Genomic DNA, 21163 nt, shown 5'->3' on the forward strand with positions numbered 1-21163 from the left:
CGTGGTCCCTGTGTCTGCCAAACTTGTTCCAAGTAGGTGCTTTAGACCACTGAGCCATCTCACCAGCCCAGAAACAATATTTTATAAACAGATAAAAAACAACTTATTTGCTTTTTTTAGGTAGTCATAATATCAATATAAGGAAGGCTAGAAGTACAGAATGAAGAAAACAGCATACAAACCTGACCAAAAGCGTGTTGCTGGAACTATAATAACATTAAAACAAAGAATAATATTAGTAAATGTAAAAAGGAATATTTTATGATAAAAGGAAAAATGAGACAAAAATGTATGATAAGGCCAAACAGCACTTTCAACTAAGAAGATCAGAAGAGAACATCCCCATAAAATTAAATTCAAAAAAGAAATAACCATTTGCTCCATCTTTTTTTTTCTTTTTTTTTTTTTCTCAGTACTGGGGATTGAACTCAGGATCATGCACTTACCAGGCGAGCACTTATTCTGCTGGGCTATCTCTCCAGAACCACTCCATCAGGTACTAAACATTTTGTCAATAACTGTTAGAATAAGTAGAAATAAATCTGAAAATGATACAGGCTATTTCATTAATACATTAAAATTGATCTAATGAGTAAATGCTAACAAACTTAGAAAATTCATGTCTAGATAAATTTCCATTGAATCACCTAATATAAAATATTAGATCCATAAATGCAATTAGATTGATGCAGAAATAAATAATAGGAAAAATACAAAATATATTTCAAACACAAAGGTATAAAAATCAATAAAGAAATTAGAACATATTCATTAAAGTGAAGCATTGAACATTTTGAAACATATCAGTAAAGAATAAACTATTCAGAAGAGGTAACATTATTGATAGAAAAATGATGAAAATAAAAAGAAATTGAAAAATATCAACACATTCAAAACATGGTTCATTGAAAAGGGTAACAAAATTGCTGAGGTCTTTGTAGGATTGATTAAAAAGACACTATAAATATAAATTAGCAATGGGAAGATCCAAACGACATTCTATATAGTCGATCCTCTGCTTCCTAGTTTGGTGTTGGGGACAACTTTAAAGAACTAGGACAAGGGGCTGGGGAGATGGCTCAGTAGAATAAGTGCTTCCCTGAGTTCAATCCCCAGTTTTTTTTTTTTTTTTAAAAACTAGGACAAATAAAGAGAATCAACATTAGCAACTCAAAGCCAAATATAGTAAAGTCGTCAGATGAGAAATTATCTCTGGGCTTGCGGATGGATGAGACACATATTTGACACTGATAAAATTCATCAAATTGCATTACAACTTTGTGTACTCCATATACCTTACATCTGAAGTTCACAGTATCATAAAGAGGGAGATGATTAATAGGTCAGCAATCAAGAATAGGTCTTTCTTTTGAATTCACAGTTTGACCCACATATGTTTCAATCTGTTCCTTTAAAATCTGTTTTTACCATTCTCTTATTTATCATTTAAGCATATTTAATTTGATTCATGAATCAACTTATTTTGTACCTTTTCTTGGATCTGCTTCTTTTTCTTTATCTTTCTTTCTTTCTTCTTTCTTTCTTTTTTCTTTCTTTCTTTCTTTCTCTTTCTTTCTTTCTTTCTTTTTTTTTTTTTTGTATTTTAAGGAAGGGTCTACAGGTTGTTCAGGATCTCACTACTAGATTGGACTCCTATTGGTCAGCCTGTTTATAGCCTCCCAAGATCTGGGATTACAGGTGTGCACCACCATGCCCCATCTCAATTGTTGTCTCAGTGTACCCTGGGGGTGGGGCTGGCATGGTAGGCCCAGGGATTGAATCCCCAGCCCCTATGCCTGCTTGCAGGCACTTAGTCCACTGAGCCATTTGGCCAGCCCTCCTGGATCTGCTTCTTGCTACTTGCTTTATCTCTTTGAGCGGTTTTGAGATCCAGAGTGTAAGATTAACTAAAATAGTGTTCTGGATCCAGTTTCTAACATACTCAATGCTGTGTTACAGAACAGGTAGAAGAAACCATAAAACTTGGAAGATCAGATCCTAAACTGTAAACTCTCAGTTCAGTCCCCAGGACGTTGGAAGAACAAAGATTGTGGCAAACTGCCAGCAATTTTCACCAGAACCAGGAAGCATGATGCTGTTGGAAGATTCAGATATGAATTGCTGGTAACTTTTAACAATACCAGTTACAGTGATCTCTAGGCAGCAGTAGTCTATTATGTTGGAGTGTTTCAGGTATGTGCTGCCGATGATACAAGACAAAACACTTCATAAAGAAGAGGTCAATGCAAAACAAATTCACAGAATACGTAGAGCCCCCTTTTTTTATTTCGGAAGCCACCAGTGTAATTAGAATCAAGAAATAACCATTTTCATGAAACCATCAGAGCACAAATTATAGCAACTGGGAGATCATTTCAGGATTGGAGGGAATTGTAGACATGAAGTTCATTATTTGGAAACCCTTCTATCTGTAGCAATAGACAATGACAGATGTACTATTATAGGCATGGCTGGTGCTGCCACACAGCCAGTTTAACTTCTACTTCACAGCTGGATTTACTTTAAAGTTGGAGACTGCTGATGCTCCATGTAATGACGCTCCACTTTTCCTACTTGTTTCCATTTCAGCAGTTGCCATTTTGTCTTGGCTCTCATAACTTCACACATGGGTTCTTTCGACAGATTCCTAGGTCTTTTCTCTCAATTCAGTTTCACGCCAATCTATTCTTCACAGTGCTTGCAAAATTAATCTTCCTGAAACACTGCTTCATCACATTTCTTTCCTTTTCCAGAATGACGTTGTGCCCATTTCTTTCTGAATCAAATATCAGGCTTTCCATTTTTTTCTTTTAAATTCTTCCATCATACTAATGTGCCTTTAGGGACTCTTGTCATCAACATATAATCTTACATCTCTTCATTCAAAATGTTCCTTTATAACTGTGTCTTTCATTTTTTATCCAGGGTTCCCCTCTTCAACTATTATATATTTTTTCTTCAAGGAGTAATCAAATATAAAAATTTCCAAAATCCTGTCCTTATTTCCCATTGGGCAAATCCTAAGAGATGTGTACTCTTCATTTATATCAAATTTCATAGGTGGCTTTGTATTTTAATAAATGAACTTTGCTCATTGACATGAGCTGGAGGAAATGCAGACATGGGTATGACTCCTATGAGCTAATAACATGTGTCTAACTCGCCTATTTCTCCTGCAGAGTACACAGAATGAGATAATTTGAGCAGAGATTATTTAGCCTACACTGTGCATCACTTGTACAGTCATATTTTTATTTTGATCATACTTTACAGATTAAGACTTAGCCTTTGAAGATGCATATTCTGTGGTGAGACAAAATATATTACACTTACCTGAGTCAAGTTTCTGACAAAATATTTGCCACTAACATCCTGTCAACATCATGAGATCACACCAGAAATTTGGCTGTGGGATTCCTAGGAGTCATCAAGTAGAGGAAATTCTACATGGAAGCAAACTGCTGTATGAGGAGTATTAGATCCAGTCCATATTCCAATATTGCCCTATCTATAACCATATGACTATTCTTCAGTAAATATTTTAAGACTGTTTTTGCTGTTCAACTTCTGAACCATGAATGGAATTGATTAGGACAGTTGAATGTTAAAACAATTGGAACAAACCATCAGATTTGTAAAACTCTCAATGTGTTTATGGATGACTGTTGTGTAAGATAGCAGAGTAAGAGATGTTGGTAGCATGAACCAATTAGTTTATATCCTGGACAGAATAAAAAAGGAAAGAAAATAAAAATCTTTCCTTTTATTTTCTCTTTGGGGGAACATTGGTCTTCACCACTGCTGTTGGATATGCATCTCTAGTTTCTTCAATCCAGTGCAGACTCTGCAACCTTCCAATCCAGACACATCGAGTTTCCAACACAGACTCACACCTCACTGTCCTGTGAGCTTGAGGTCTTTAACCTTTGACTGGATCCCCTCACCCTTCAGCATCTAGATGGATATTTTGCACTTTTCTACCACTTCTGAGCCTGTGAACCTACTTAATGAATACTGTTTTGTACAGATATATGTAGTAAATTATAACTAAGATCCTGACTAAAAATAGTTCTTCAAAGTTGGAGTTTGGATTGGGTTTTGTTTGGTTATGAGCAAAGATGTGAAGGCACAACCTAAAAAGGAGAGGTATGAAAAAATGAAGGCTAATAAACAATGCTAAAGAGAAGGGGAGATAGCTCTGCAGTCTCAGCACCTACTTGGCAGTGCAAAGACCTGGGTTTGATCCCTGGTATAGTATGTCCTGTCAGTCCCTGAACCAAAGGTATGCTGTGCCAGCCACTGAAAATAGTCATGGTGGCATACACCTGTAATCCCAGAGCAGGGACGGCTGAGACAGGTGAATTACTGTGAGATAAAGCTGTGGAGTGAGACCCTGTACCAAATACATAATAAATTAACAACTGATTTTCAAGGGTGAAAGCCTACTCAGAAAATGTTGTATATCTGGTTTCATAATTAGAAGTTATCAGCCATGAGAAAACTGGAAGAGTATTTTGCTACCTTGAATTCAAAATCTACTCTATAGGGAAATGGTCAGAGTTAAGTGTGATGTGGGAGTGGCTGAGGACTACAAGTTAGAACATAGTACCTGAAGGACAGGAGGACTCTCAGATACATGGGTACACACCTAGCTTGAGAACTCTGGAATGAAATAGGATAAATAAACAGTTGCAAAAATACTCTTACCAGAATTTATACAGTCATTATATTATATAGTAAGCATACTTATTTTGTGTATAGTCATTTTGAGGTCTTTGTTCAACATGTTATTTTTTTTTTCTTACATTTGTTCTTATTTTTGAATGTGAGTTTATGATTTTTGTAATTGTGGTCTGAATAAGATGTTGAGTAAAACATAACTTTCTATTACTAAAACTGCATTAACTTCTGATTTTAAAACATGATCATTAAATGTGAATCCTAAGGGATGTCTGAAACAAATGAAAATGTGATAGCATCTTCAATAAAGGGTGCTGGAAATATTGGATATCCATAGGCAGAATAATCAATCAAAACTCCTATCCCCTCACATCTACAACAATCAATTCAAAATCTACTCAATATTTAAATATAAGACCAGCAATTATAACAGAAAAAAAGGAAACATAAGGGAAGTACTTCAAAACATTGGTATAGACAACAATAATTTTTGGATGAGTCCAAATGTGTGACCAATCATCAACAAATGACTTTATATCAAACTGAAGTTTCTATGTAACCAATAATACAACAAACAAAATCACAAAATACCCTGAAGAATGGAAGATAATGCTTGAAAATTATTCATCCAGCATGGATTAATATATGAAATATACTAGTAAAGTTAAAAAGAAAACTCAACACCAAAAAGATAAATAATCCAATTAAAACAAGCAAACAATTGAATAGACATTTTTCTAAAGAAGATAGCAAATTGCCAAAAATGTGTATGGACAAAATGCTCAAGGTTACTAATTATCAGGAAATGCAAATGTGAATCACAGTGAGACATTTTACCCTAATTCCTATGGGGATTATCAAAGAAGCAAAGGAAATACTGGGATAGATAAGCAGAAATAGAAATGGTTATACATTATTGGTGGAACATTAGTCAGATGAGCTCTTACGGTAAGCAGTATGATGATTCCTAAAAAAAAACCCAAAATAAAATTATCATATGAGTCAATGATCCCACATGGAGGCATATGGTGGTAGTGAACTAGGTAAGTTCTCACATCAAAGAGATAACCACACACCTATGTTTGCTGTATCACTGTTCACAACAGCTAATATACATAATCAAGTGTACTCATTATGGGATGTGTTGAAAGTAACTGAAATCTTGACAGGTTCACACTGTGTCATATTCCCAAAGTTGAGAGGATGCTGCTGTGAAATTGATGCACATTTTGAGGAAAGTAGCCTGGTTTTTATAAGGGCACTTCTATCACAAAATTGACATGCAGTTATAAAACCCTCTTTGCTATCTTGTTTTTGAGATAAAACATAAATGAACTGTTGGGTTGACCATCTGGCACCTGCAATAATAAATTAAAATTTGATTTTAGACATCTTCATACTTATTGTGAAGAAGTTTCTGTGCAACCAAGAACAAAACAAACAAAGTCACAAAATAGCCTGAAGAATGGAAGATAAGATTTGAAAATTATTCATCCAACAGGGATTAATATATGAAATCTACTATTAAAGTTAAAAAAATACTCAACACCAAAAAGACAAATAATCCAACTAAACTAAAACAAGCAAACAATTGAATAGACATTTTTCTAAAGAAGATATATAAGTTGCCAAACATGTGTATGGAAGAGAAGGTAACTTTTACAAATTTAGAATTTTCTTCCTAAATTTCAGTATGAAACTTGTCCCGATACATTACTTCATTTCATCTCTGCCTAGGAAAAGAGATTATCTAATATTTATCTCTTGGGCTTGTGGACCAGTTTATAGATTAGTATCTGTCTTAGTCTATTTGGATTCTGACAAGGAAATGACATAGACTGCTGTAAATGATAGAATTTATTTCTCGAAGTTCTGAAAGTTGAGAAGTTTAAGATCTAAGCATAGACATATTTGGTATCTGGTGAAGGTCTGTTTCCTGGTTCATATATGGAACTTTCTGCCTGTTTCCTTGTATTGGAGAACAAAGACCATTCTCTAAGAAGTTTTCATTAGAGGGCACAAATTTAAGGGGGCACTAGGGTCATGACCTACTCACCTCCCAATTGCTCCACTCCCAAAGGTGATTAGACTTTGACGCCTGATTTCAGACCATAGCAGTACTTAGGCACCACTGAAGATTAAAAGAAATACATGAAGTAGGAAAGTTAAGTATTATACACATTTTTCTTCAAGGTTCTTTGTGTCCACCCCCAAGATCATCAGAATGATGGGTTGTAAAACCTGGACTTCAGTATAGAAAACAATTACTCTATTCACTACCATCAAGCATGATACGGACTGTCTCTGGACTTTATGTTTTGAGTGGGCTTCTGTTCTTTAATTTGGTTAAGGATACAGCCCAGAATGTCTGCATAGTCAATTTTAAATGTACAATATATATATTATAATATATAAATTATACCATATATATATATATATATATATGAGCAATATTTTTTGAACAATATCAAAGAGCCAAGCACAGTTTCTTTCTTTGCATTGATTTGAACAATTCAATATTAGATAATGAAATCCATTTGATATTTGACTTTAAATACACAGAGCAAAGTTTTGTATTTGAGGGACATTCCAAAGAAGGAGGTCCACTCCATTCTGACCACCAGGGGGCAGATAAAATAGTTCCCATGTCAGTTGCCATAAATGGAGCTATTTTTTTTAAAATCATATGTTCCTATCAATAAGCTACTCTCAGTAAAACTTTGCAGTATTAAATAGTTTTACTTAGGTTATCATTTGTGGATTTCAATAAGACAGGTGTTTGGGACACTGGCCCATATACATACTTAATATTGTCAGTTCATATGTTTAAGTTTCAAAAAGGGACTTCATAAAGCCATTTTAGGCCTTGGCTGTTTGGTTGTGTTGGAGTACAACCAACCATATGGGCACATGTAGGTTGACCACTGGGTACCCCAGAACTTTTCATTGTGAACAGGGTCTCTAGTGGAGAGGAATTCAATAGCATTGCTGAGGGAAAAAAGAAGTGGCAGGGAATTTCTGCAACATATTCTCCCATCCTTGGTAACCGCCAGGTTTCTCAAACATGAAAATAGTTTCCAAGAGCAACTTTATTGCTTTTCCTTACAATTAGGGAAAAGGAAGCAGTGGTGTTCAACGGGCGCTTGACAGCCTGGGTAACAGCACCAACCATCTGTGCTATTGCAGCACTGTTTGTGTTTTTAATGTTTACACATAGAGCAAAGATAATTAAAAATAACTATAATTAAAAATGATTACAACAAATTACTTTTCCCTCAACAGTAATATGTATCTGTAACTTATAAGTTACTTACTACAGTAACCTTTATGGAGTTTAACAAGAAAACATTAGAATTCCTGCCTCGTTTCTAAAAGTTTATAGATTTGGGGGAGGGCAGATTTGCCCAAGCATGAAGCCATTTGGTTATTGTGTTTCACTCTTAAGAGTGTAGGAATGATTTCCATATTAATCATACAGAACATTTTTTGGAAGGGAAATTAAATTCTGTTTTTTTATCCTCCAAAAATACAAAAAAAAAACAAACAAACAAACAAACAAACAAAACTGGGCTAAGTGGCAGTGGACTGCGGGTTTGTGAGAGAGAACTTTAAAAGTGCAGACCGAGCTCTGTTCTCAATTCTCCATTATTATTGTAATTATTATTTTTTCAAAATTTCCCATGAAATGTGCAGAGATCATACATTCAGAAACAGCACTCTACTTTGTCAATTATTTTGGAGCCTTGGGATATCCTCAGACCCTTGTGTAATTATGGTGGTTATTAACTAAAACTGAGCAGATTATCCCAAGGGAAAGAGTAAGGAAGTTGATATAATCTCATAGAAGGGCTAGAGATTTATCTGGGAAATATACTACTCAGGGGAAAAGGCATGGCTCTGGGAACTAATCCACCTCAATTCAAATTCCACATCCAGTATTTTTTAGGGGCAGGGGTGATGTCACTCATACCTCATTTTCCTCTTCTGTATCTCAGGGATTATAATAAACTTTTTCAAATTTTAGTGAGGATTAATAAAGTTCATATATATGCACTATATATATACACTCTATATATATATATATATATATATATATATATATATTTAATAGTGGCTGTTATTAAATAAAATTTGATATACTTATTTTTAGAGCTGGTTACTTGTGAAAGACTTACAATCAAGTTTATGATTTTATGCCCTCAAATCCTTGACAATTACCAAATTCATGATACTTTTCTTATTGCTGATAAAGGGGGCCATGTAAGTATATTCTAGATCAAATTAGGGAATTGTTTTCTGTATATCTCTTGTATTCTGATGTGAGAACTAAAAGTGGGGAAATTCTGGAGGAGGCTGGGAAACAAATTAACATTTTCATAGAATGTGAGTTATAGTTTGCACATAATTTTTATTCATTTATTCTTATTATCTTTATTAGTACATAATATTTAACAACTTAAATTCAGGGTTTTTTTATTAAAGAACAAATGGGATTGGAAATCTCATAGAGAAGAAGATTTTAAACTATTTCAAAAATTAGAATATATCATACTTAAGAAGAAAACCTATAAACTGGCAAAAAATTATAGTCAACTTTCCTTCCAACAAAGGCCTTCTCTGTAGAATATATAAATGAATAAACAAAAATCAGGCCCCCCAAATTCAAAGATCCAATCCAAAACTGGGCATCTGAGATGAATATATAATTTCCAGATGAAGAAATACAAATGACAAGTAAATATATGAAAAAAAAGTTCAACATCATTGGTGATTTGAGAATTGCAAATTAAAACAAAATTGTGACACAATGTCATTTCAGAAAGAATGGCTGATATCAAGAAGTAAGCCAATAACAAATGCTGGAGCAGCTGTGGGGAAAAAAGAACCCTTCTCCACTGTTGGTGGGAATGCAGACCCGTACAACCACTATGGAAATCGACGTGGAGATTCTTTAAAAAGCTAGTATTGGAGATTGCATTCAAACCAGCTATTTCCCTTATGGGTATTTTTCCAGAAGAATTTAACACATCACAGTGATATATGTACACTCATGTTTATCACAGCTAAATCCTGGAAACATCCTAGATGCCCATCAACTGAGGAATGGATGAAGAAGATGTGGTATTTTAACACAATGGGGTATTATTCAGCAGCTCTAAAACAGGTTAAATTTGAGACTTTTGTTGGTAAATGGATGCAACTAGAGACCATACTCTTAAGTGAAATAAATCAGATCCACAAGTGCAAACATCATGTCGTCTCCTTAGTTTGAGAACCTGAAAGAGAAAATGGAACCTGAAGGGTAGAAAACATACTGGGAAAAGAGAATGAACTTATTCAAGAGGAAAGAGCTACTGAGCGGTAGATTCAGATAATTTGGAATATTTTTCTCTCTCTTTTTTAAATTTTCTAATGAACATTTTTTCCTCTTCTTTTATTCTCATATTCCTTTTACATACTTTTTTCTCTCACATTTGGCTGCTTTTATGAGAAATAAGCTTAGAAAATTAGCTTGCTGGCTGGCGCACATGAGTAGGAGCACGGCGGCGCACCAGTCTGGTCTGCTCAAGCAGCATAATACAGCTCATGAAGGCAGGCCAACTGGTGTCCAGGATCCACACAGCGGGAAGACAAGGTCCTTGTGGAATTGAAAGGCTGGTGTAAAGAGCTCAGCAGAGTAGACCACAGGTATCGTGCCAGCCAACGCAGAGAGCAGAAAAAGGAGGCGGTTCTGGCAGAGAAGAGACAGCTTTGCTGCAAAGACGGGGTTCTTCATCAGGTGCTGGTGGTGCCTTTGCATAGTAGAATTCCCTGGCCCGATGTCTTTCGTCTGCTTCCGGATGGGAACACAGGAACAGAAACAGTGCACCTTCAGGAACGGAAGAGAACAAATCGCTTTAGGCTGCTCTGCCCCAGATGGGAACATCGGTGGCTTTTTACATCTGCTAAAACCAGGGGATCTGCACATTGTGTTAGACATGGCTACAGTGGCTGATACCATCCTGTTCCTCCTTGGTCCCCCGGAGGGTTGGGACAGCAATGGTGATTACTGCCTTTCCTGCCTCTTTGCTCAGGGCCTTTCCACCTATACATTAGCTGTCTAAGGGGTTTCTGGTCTTCCACCGAAGAAACAGGTAGATTCCCGAAAGAAGCTAAGTAAAGTAGTGGAGAAGCGCTTTCCTGATAACAAATTCTTCCTGTTAGACACTCAGCAGGAGGCAGGAATGCTGCTCAGGCAGTGGGCTAGGGGGCCAGGGAGATGGCTCAGTAGAATAAGGGTTTCCCTGGCAAGCACAAGGGCCTGAGTTCAATCCCCAGTTTTGGGGCGGGGAAAGAAAAATAGAGAGAGAGAGAGAGAGAGAGAGAGAGAGAGAGAGAGAGAGAGAGTTAATGAAGTGAATTACTTGATGGGTACCTTGAAAATCTCAGCCTATGTTTGTGGGCAGACTTTGAATGTAAACAGCTTGGTACATATCATTGATAATGGTGATTTTCAAATGAAACAGATTGATGCCCCTATGGACCCTTTTCCTTCAAGTCCTAGAGTGATTACATCTCAGAAGTATGCGGGCATGGCAATGGTGGTACATGCCACAGGTGCTGTAGCTGCTAAAATGGAAGAAGACATTAAGGTCCTAATGAAGGCAGACCTTACCAGACAGGAGTCTTCGCAAACAAGAGGTTGTCCCAGATCCAGTGGATAGGACACAAATATGGCCTACTGAAGAGAAGCTGAGTGTGGCAAAGGATTTGTTGAAGGAAAGTGCCAAGGCGGTGAGGAAGATCCCCAAAGGAATATCCAGTTACCGAGCTGAATGGATTTTGGATGAAGGTGGTGAAAGTGGTGAGGAAGGGAGATGACTATGATGATATAGAATATGAGGATTTTATGGAAGAGGAATCTCTGTGTGAGAGTAGTGAAGAGGAGGAGGAGGAATGTGAAACTATAGCAATAGGGGAGTCTGTGCATGATGATCTATATGATGAGAAAAGGGATGAAGAGGCTGAGGAAAAAAATGTTGGAGAAATATAAACAAGAAAGATTGGAGAAGATGTTTCCAGAGGAAATGGACACACCCCATGATGCGGCTGCTAGAATTTGATTTCAAAAATACAGAGGCTTCAAGAGACTTTGAACATCTCCATGGGATCCTAAGGAAAACCTTCCTTAAGATTAATCTTGTGTTTCAGTTTCAGAACTATGCTAATACTTGGAAATGCACCTTTAAAGACATTGCAGAAAAAGAGGCTGAAGGAGCTGAGGTGGGCAGGTATGACACACTTCGTGTCTCTGGAGTCCCTGTCTCAGTGATTGAGGACTTCATGTGAGGAGCATCCTTGATTGTATTTTCTTTGCTACCTCATGAACAGTAGACGTCAGCATTGAACATGGTGGTGAGCCAGGACCCAGGCAGCACTGAGTCTGTGAAAGCCAAAGAGGAACTGATCTTCCATTGTGGATTCAGATGTTTCTGAGCCTCACCTTTATTCTCTCAGCACACTGCAGTGGATAAACACACATTTCAGAGATTTCTAACTGATGATGTAGCCTTGGTAGCAACAGTACAGGAAACAATTACTTTTCGTCCTGCACCTGTGCTTCTTTTCAAGCAGAAAAGCAGTGGAATGCTAGAGGGTATTTGTTGTCAGTGAATCCAGACAGAATGGTCATCAAGAGAGTTGTTCTGAGTGGTCATCCCTTCAAAATTTTTACTAAGATGGCAGTAATGTGTTACGTGTTCTTCAGTAGAGAGGATGTACTGTGGTTTAAAGAGGTGGAACTGAGGACAAAGTGGGACTTCCAGGGAAACATCAAAGAACCTTTAGATACCCATGGCCACATGGAGTGTACTTTTCTTTTTATTATTCACTTTAATGAGAAAAAAATAAAATAGCAGCAAAACAGTTTCAAAAAACGTTAGTAGGGCAGTTACAATAATTGATACATTGCATATTGTTGTCTTTGTAGTAGTCATTCAGGGGACTAGATGGAGATGTGATATCTTGTCTAAAGCAATATTAGTACAAACCTTTATTTTCAACGAATGAACTAAGAGAAAACAGCTACATATCTATCCTATCATCTATCTATCTGTCTATCTATCTATCTATCTATCTATCTATCTATCTATCTATCTACCTATCATCTATCTATCTATCTACATCTTTATAAAAATGGTCCTTTATTTATATCCTCCTTTATTTTTTTGTTTTGTTTTGTCAGACATGATGTTCCCTTGCAGTTAAAGCAGCTGTATTTGAAGAAGTCTTTAAAGCCTTTTTCATACTTGATGCCAGACCAAAGATTGTAGGTTCTTGAATTCAGCAAACTAACCCAATATAGTCCAATAGTCCATAAAAATAGTATGAAGTGTACTTTTGATGGGAGGCTAAAATTTCAGGACAGTACTGATGAACCCTATAAATGAGTTTTCCCCAAATGGACTTATGACCCATATGTTCCAGAACCAGTACCTTGGGTGAAAAGTAAAATTTCTTCAACAAGCCCTGAGGTGGACATGGAATAATAAATTTTGCCTCAATGCTGCCAGTTAGCACTTCCAGAATGGGAGCCTGTAGGCTGTGATGGGGCAGTTCATAGTTTCTGTGTTAGCCTACCGTTTGTCTATCTTATTTACAGAATACTTTTGGTGGTCTAACAAACGTCTCAGTTAGGTATTTTATATTACAGCTTAGTTTTTTTTTAAATATAAAATTTTGCTGAAAGATAATGTATTGTCCATTATGATTTTGAAAGCTAAGAGGGGAGTGTGGAAAAGAATAATTTTATGTATGTAGAGACATTCAGTCACTTCTCATTTTGTAAATGAATGGCTGCTAAGGACCTGCCCTTTCAGCTGGCTTCACCCAAGTTAGGGAGGTTAAGTCTACATTTCCACAATTTAGCACAATACAAATGTTCTTTACTTCTGGAGAAATTGTTTGAAAGTTATGAGAGAGCACAGAAGCTCCTCCAACACCAGCTGTAGGTTCAATGAATAGCTTCATCCTCTCCTAGACCAGATGGGTTGCATGCCCTTAGTTGAGAAAGAAGTAAAGATAAATGAGGCAAGAGAAGGGCAAAATCTAGTAGGCTTGATTCTAAGCCCAGAAAGGACATATGCTGTTTGACCTTTCACGTTGCTGAATATGTATGTTTTCCAAACAAGCACACATATAGCTTTCATTCTTACCCCTCAAAGGGTGTTTTAGTACATGTAGGGTACTCTCCCACGTGTGTGTGATGAAATAACCTACTTACAGCCTCATACATCTGGAGATACAGCTGGTCAGCACAGCCCATACCTGGAAAGCACAAGGTCCTAATTTTGATACCCAATACAAAAAAAGGCCCCATAGATCAGTTCTTTCTCTTAACAGAGGGTTCTTCTTTGCTTTAGTGACTGCCCTATTCTTGTAACTACTATTCCTATTGGAACCTTATCTTCATTTCATCCTCTGTTACAGTGAAGACATCATCCACGAGGTCCCTTATGATATCCTGTGTGTTTGTGTCACCATCTGCTACATTTTCTAGAGGATAAGTATTGGGGGTCAATTCTTCTTTCAGTTTGGACTGGTAGCAGTGAACTGCATTTAAGGGTTCAGCAGAATATGCCTTCACACTAGGTTTCAAAGCCTGAGAAAAGAAAATTAGACACCTTATAACCTAAGACCTCACTTCAAGTCTTAAGTAATATCATTGTGTGCATACTTAAAATAGGCATACTAGGTCATGCATTTCTACCTAAGAGGTCTCTGGATGGATTTAAAAAACATGACCTTCAAGCATTCTATAAAATAAGTTGTGTCTTTTCCAGTTGGAACCATGGAGAGTATAGAAGAGAAGAAAAAGAAGGTTCCTGCTGTGCGAGAAACTGTTAAGAAAAAGCTAAGACATTTTGCGGAGTTGAAGATGACACACCTGAAAAGGATGTTTGCCAGAAGATGCTTCACAACTCTAGGAGGAAGCTCATCTATGAAAAAGCCTGGCACTATCATAAGGAGTACAAACTGATACACAGAACTGAGATCTGAGTGGTTAGGATGGCAAGAAATGCTGGCAACATCTACGTCCCTGCAGAGCCCAAACTGGCATTTGTCATCCAGATTAGGGTTACCAGTGATGATAGCCCAAAGGGCCACAAGGTGTTGCAGCTTCTTCACTTTCACTAAATCTTCAATGGTACCTTCATTAAGCTCAACAAGACTTCAATTAACATGCTGAGAATTGTGGAGCCATAAGTTGCGCGGGGGTACCCAAACCTGAAGTCAGTAAATAAACTTAATATATGAGCGTGGCTATGGCAACATCAATAAGAAGCAAATTGCCTTGACAGATAATTCATTGATTGCTGGATCTCTTGGTAAATATGGCATCATCTACAGAGAGGATCTGATTCACGAGCTCTATACTGTTTGAAAACTCTTCACGCAGGCAAATAACTTCCTGTGGCTGTTGAAGCTATCATCTCCACAAGGTGAAATGAAGAAAAAGACCACCCATCTTGTGGAAGGTGGAAATGCTGGAAACAGGGAAGACCAGATCAACAGGATTATTAGAAGGATGAACTAAGGTATCTACCATGGTGTTTTTATGATTTGGCCAGTTAATAAAGTATCTGCTTCCAAAATAAATAAAGAAACAAAATAAAAAAGAAAATTAGCTTGCTATTTTTCATTCAGATATATAAATCAGAATTAATTTTTAAACAAATTTTAGTATCTATCTTAAAGGAATTAAAATGTGGAAATAAACCATATACTATTATGATGAATAGTACTACAGATGATACAAATTATGGTATAAAATGTTTTTAATTAGATGAATATCATATGTTAGTGCTTAACACTCTTTAACACTGCTTGGTTTAATGTGAACTCAGTTATTTTCCACATTTGCAAAAGTGGTGAATTAATGGGCTATAACAAAGCAAAAGAAACAGAATGCACTCAATACTTACTAGTATGTGATGACACATAGATGGGTTCCAAACATTTGAAGTTTTTTTTCACTCTCTGTATGGGAATATATAGGAAAAGGAATATAAGAGTTGGTTATGAGCACTTCTGTTACCTAAGGAATAACATCATCATTGAAATGGAAAATCTAGTTAAACAGAGACTTGGATTGCTGCAGAAATATGTACAAATTGCAGATAACTATTTCATTTTCTGAGACAGTGAAAATAGCGTATTGATAAATAAAACCTATTATATGTTTACAACACTTAGAAATTTAAATTAAATGTTACATATCAGATTTCATAATTCGATAAAATTCAATAATGCATCAACTGCAACATATTAATCCTCATATTACTGGAGAAGGATTGGGATATGAATTATATTTCAGAATCATAAAATAAAATTAAAATAGCACTGCTGTCATGCATATTGTGACCACAAAATCATACCAACAGTTTTTTTAATGGACTTGACAAGATCAACCAAGCCACGTAAGACCAAGACTCAGAGCAATAAAAGCTGAATTCTGCTGCTATTTCTGAGTACACATTAAAGTGGACAAGTCTGGCGGACAATTGGAAAGTCTATGCTGAAGAGAACTGATGTCAATACACAAAGAGCCAGTGTTGTTTTGGAGGTGAGCGAGGCCCGTGGTGAATGTAACACCCCTGTCACTGAAGAGTGTAAGGACATGAGTGAATGTGAAATTGTGAGAATACTTTCCTTGTTTCTGTTTTTAAAATAATTTTATTGAGAAACAAATAGCAATGAGGTAGTTTCAAAACCAATTAGTAAGACAGTTTCAGTAATTATTACATTGCATATTGTTGCCTTCTTAGTGGTTATTCATAGTACAAGATGCAGACATGATATCTTGTCCACAAACATTATTAGAACAACTATTTCTATTCACTGAATTAAGAGAAAGTATCTGTGTATTTATCCTAACTATTTTGACTCTACAGATACAAAATGGCCCTTCATTTGTATTCCCTTTTTTGTTTAGTTTTGTCAAAATACCTGTTCCATGTTATGTCTAAGATGTTCGATATTCAGACAGATAGCAAGGTTAAGCTCAACTGCTTATGTTGTACAATAATAATAATAAAGCTTCTATTCTGGAGGGTTGACAACCTAAGTTTGCAGACCAAAAATTAGAGGAAAAAGAAGGTCTGCAAGGGCAGCCAACACTTTGGCCCTAGCTTTTCAAGGTCAGTGAGGACTTAGGACATAAGAGAACCTGTACTGTGACATCATGTAACTCAGTTGTGTCCCAAATTTTCTAATCAAGTAGACTATAGGGCCACAGAGGAAAGTGAACGATAATGTAGAGTGTACCTAAGGAGAGTCATTTGGAGAAAAAACATTCTCCCAGGCTTTCACAGAGAGCAAATTGGTCAAGCAATGGCCCTGACTCATCCACATGGCTGACACTGACAAAGGATCTACAAACTGCAGTACAGGGTTTCAGGCTAAATCCTGAGGGGAGTTGACTGACCTTGTCAGATACAATAGTTACATTTCTTGTTATATAGGTCTTGCTTTATCTTGTTATTAACCATCCAGCAGAAAGGCATAAAAATGAGGTATAGAAAGCAAAGCCATATTAATATGTTGAGCTGTAAAAGGCTCAAGTCAAAAATTTCTCACATTACCAGTCCTATGGAAAACCCACTATTAGTATGTACTACTGGACTATATTGGAATATTTTGCTGAATTCACACACCTACAATATTTAAATGACAATGGAATATTCTGCATTACTGGTTTTTAAACTAGTGACTCAAAAACCATCTCTGAGAATCAACATGAAGCTGGGGTGATGGAAATGATTAGGTGCTGCTCTCAGTTTCAAATCGATGAGTAAAACACACTGTAGTGAGGATTTGCTCAAAAGATCATACTTTATGTTTGAAATAGGCAACTATTTGTTTTACCTCTTTTCCAATTAGATTTCATTGGTGCATTTTAGATATACGTAATGATTATGTTCATCATATAGAATTTGTACCAACACAGGATATAACATGTTGTTTTCTTACCAATTCAAAATTAATAAAAATATGTTGTGCAATGTTAAATTTTTCACAAGCACTTTATATATTTTTCTCTCAGAAAATAGCTACAAACCTATATTTGATTCTTATAACAGAATTTTGACCCTATTGAAATTGATATATAACCAAAATCTAAATGAGAATTCTACCAACTCTTTTTCCTTCTGATCCAGGTTTGAAGTGGACTGTGTTAGTAAAGCATGATAAAACTAATAATAAACAGATTATATTTAAATTAGTTTGGTTTTAGTGTGGGACAAACGTATGGTAAAATGTAAAGTCTAGATGAATGAATAAATAAAGAACAAAAAATGACAGAGGATTGGAATACACTTTGAGAACAGAAGATAACTCAGTTGAGTTTTAGATATTTCTAAAATTTCTCAAACACTCTCTAAGTTGATTTTCATATTAGAAATCTACCCACTACTATTATGTACTACTGGAAAGCAAAAGCCATATTAATATGTTGAGCTGTAAAAGGCTCAAGTCAAAAATTTCTCACATTACCAGTCCTATGGAAAACCCACTACTATTATGTACTACTGGACTATATTGGAATATTTTGCTGAATTCACACACCTACAATATTTTAAACATCAATCTGTGTTGTCATGTAAGTGTGCATGAGTTGGGGGATTTTATGCCATGTTTCAGGTAAACATGAGAAAACAAGTAGCAGAAGCAAACAAATGAACACTTTCTCAATCTGTGACCCATGGTAAGTCGTGCTTGTCATCTCACAATAATCAAATTAGAATAAATACATCAAAATCAATGATAATATCTGTCTGTATTTTCAATGTGATTTTGCTTTCGAAGAGAGTTCAGTTTAGGTTGGAGGAGAGCTTGCTACAATGTTGACAGCAGCCTGATGTAGTTTCCCAGTAGGAGCCCCATGAATCAGTACCCATTTACTCTACTTTCTTACATGATGCTTCAAGACACCTCTGCCAAAGGAATTTTCAAATGTGTCTTTCATAACTTTTTTATATATTTATTCTGGAAATTAGAGATGAAGATGATTTAAGAGGAGAATTATGGAAGAAAGTGGAAAACCACGGATGCCAAATTACCTCATATAGTTTTGTTCACTACAACTCAAATTTCATAAATTTCAGTTTTATGTTTATTTTGGGTACATCTATTTATAAAGTAATGAAATGGATTTTTCTTTAAAAAGGCAGAGTAGAACTTACAGAATCTGAAAATGTTATACTTCAAAGCATTCTTCAATAGAAGGCATATATTTATTTTAAATATGCTGATGTATTTCAAGCCACATTCAAAATTACTCTTTTAAGATTTTCTTTAAAATATTGCTACTTTATAAGTCAAGAAAATCCATCTTTCGATGTCATAATTAAGCTACACAATTGAGAAACCAAATGCTCTATTATCCACCTTTATCACTGAATTTCCATGTCCTCTCCTGGCTAGGAAAGATTTCTTACTGTTACAGAAAATATCAAAAGAGTCAAAAGATTAAGATTTATCTCTAGTAAGGATATCTTTGATAAGTGAATAAATGCATAAAACATGCAGTAAGTTCAAAAGTATGCATTTTCAGAGTGGAAGATAATCTTAAGGGTTTCGATCTGATAATCTCAGCAGCAGTAGAATCAATCTGCAAGCCTTGGATTTATCCACCTAAGATGGAACAAGATTCATTTGCAAGAATAAGTGCTTCTGTGTTTGTTCAAAAAGTATCACATAGCTTTATAGGCACACTGTGTAAATAGAAAACAGTGCTGTAGACATAAAGTGAGTATAACGAGCAAGTCCTTTTTACCAAAAGGAAGCAATTATCCTCAATAGCAAGTAATTATTTTAGTGCAAAGTACATTTGCTTTTTAATTTTATTCCACACTAGAACTTGAGATGAACGAGACCTCGGAGACCATTTAGTCCAAACCACTTAATGTTTCAAGAGGAGGAGGCTAAGCTGTAGAGAAACTGGAAAAGAGGTGACTTCTCCAAAATTACATAGTTGTGTGCTTGCTTTGGCAGGGCAGATACCAAAATTGCACAGTTCTAAGTCTTGAACTAGGTCGCAAGACTAGCGAGTGATACAAGGGTCTTCCAGCTACAACAGAACATCTCTGGTAAGATATATTTCATAGGAGATTTACATAATCCAAGGCAATTTTAAGTGTTAAATTATAGAATATGCTAATGGGTCTTTTGTGGACTTCAAAAGGAGGAAACAGTGCTATTAAGTTTCTTTCGCATGCCAAGAACACTATACTTTTTCAAACTCACATGTGGGTGATTCGGAAATGTGGATCATTTAAGGAAAAAGCCTCGCTTCTTTTTCATCAGTTTCACTGTTTTATTACTTCATTCAGAGTGAACAGTGAAACCAAAGTCTTCATTTTCAATTGAATTCATTCTTTTTCACCCTGGAATTAATACTTGCACAGTGCTTTTGATTTAGCCAGTATTCTACCGTGATTTTCTTGGAGATAATTTCTGAAATTCTTCAGGAAAACTTTTTCATTTTCTGACTAGCAACCTTCACAAAGTCATGAGTAGTGTCTCAATGTGGGCTGCTATGGTGAAATGCGTTAGTATTGGTAACTTGCAAACTCATTTCTTACAAATCTGAAAGACCAGGGTGGCATCAGCTTGGTGTCTACTTAGCAATTGTTATTTTCTTGTGCCTGTTTCACATAGTAGAAAAGGAAAACAAAGTCCTTCAAGCTTTGGTCATAGCAGTATTAATTACATTGATTAGGGAAATCAACATGATGTAATCACTTCCCCGAGTAGAGCACCACCATATTGGAAAGCAGGATCTATCCAGACTTTTATGACATGAAGGTCACGGCATTCTTACCACTTATTGTCCAAAACATGTTCTAAAAATATTTCCTGTTGGCAATAAAGCATACTTACCAATGGTTTTCAATATCTATTATTTTGAATTTCACTTAGGTAATAGACTCAATAGGGCCCCTTTTTCTTTATAAACTTCCAATTTAAATTCCCAACCATTACACTTCTGCCAGAGCACCATGAAATAACTTCCCTTGTTTGTTAGCTCTACGAAGGTAAGAGGATTAGTAGGCATCCAGGGGTCACACCATTAAGATCATACCACATTCTTTAAAAGAGACTTTCCACACCCTAAATAAATAAATAAATAGATGTAAATGAATACATAACTTGGAAAATTGTCATCCACTAATGGAACTATTGTAAACTTATGCTGTGCTAGTCTCAAAAAGGATGAAGAATAATCACATAGTATTTGATAAATATAAACAGGAGTTGTCAGCCTCATAGAAGAGTGATGAATACAGTACATTAAAAAATAGCCTAGGATACGATAACCAAGCAGAACCAGAATAGAACCTATAAGGAAGAGTTCAATAGGGGCCGGGGAGATGGCTCAGTGGAATAAGTGCTTCTCTGGCAAGCGCAAGGGCCTGAGTTCAATCCCCAGTTCTGAAAA

At 36.0% G+C, this 21163-nt stretch overlaps 2 pseudogenes; both read left to right on the plus strand.

Annotated features, from left to right (window-relative positions):
* The window catches only part of LOC101593000, a 107370-nt pseudogene extending 94162 nt beyond the window's left edge, over nt 1-13208 (plus strand).
* Nucleotides 13209-14509: 1301 nt separating this feature from the next.
* The window catches only part of LOC101559617, a 72636-nt pseudogene continuing 65982 nt past the window's right edge, over nt 14510-21163 (plus strand).

This window comes from Octodon degus, unplaced genomic scaffold (genome assembly GCF_000260255.1).
Source record: "Octodon degus isolate 3935 unplaced genomic scaffold, OctDeg1.0 scaffold00012, whole genome shotgun sequence".
NCBI classification, from domain to species: Eukaryota; Metazoa; Chordata; class Mammalia; order Rodentia; family Octodontidae; genus Octodon; species Octodon degus.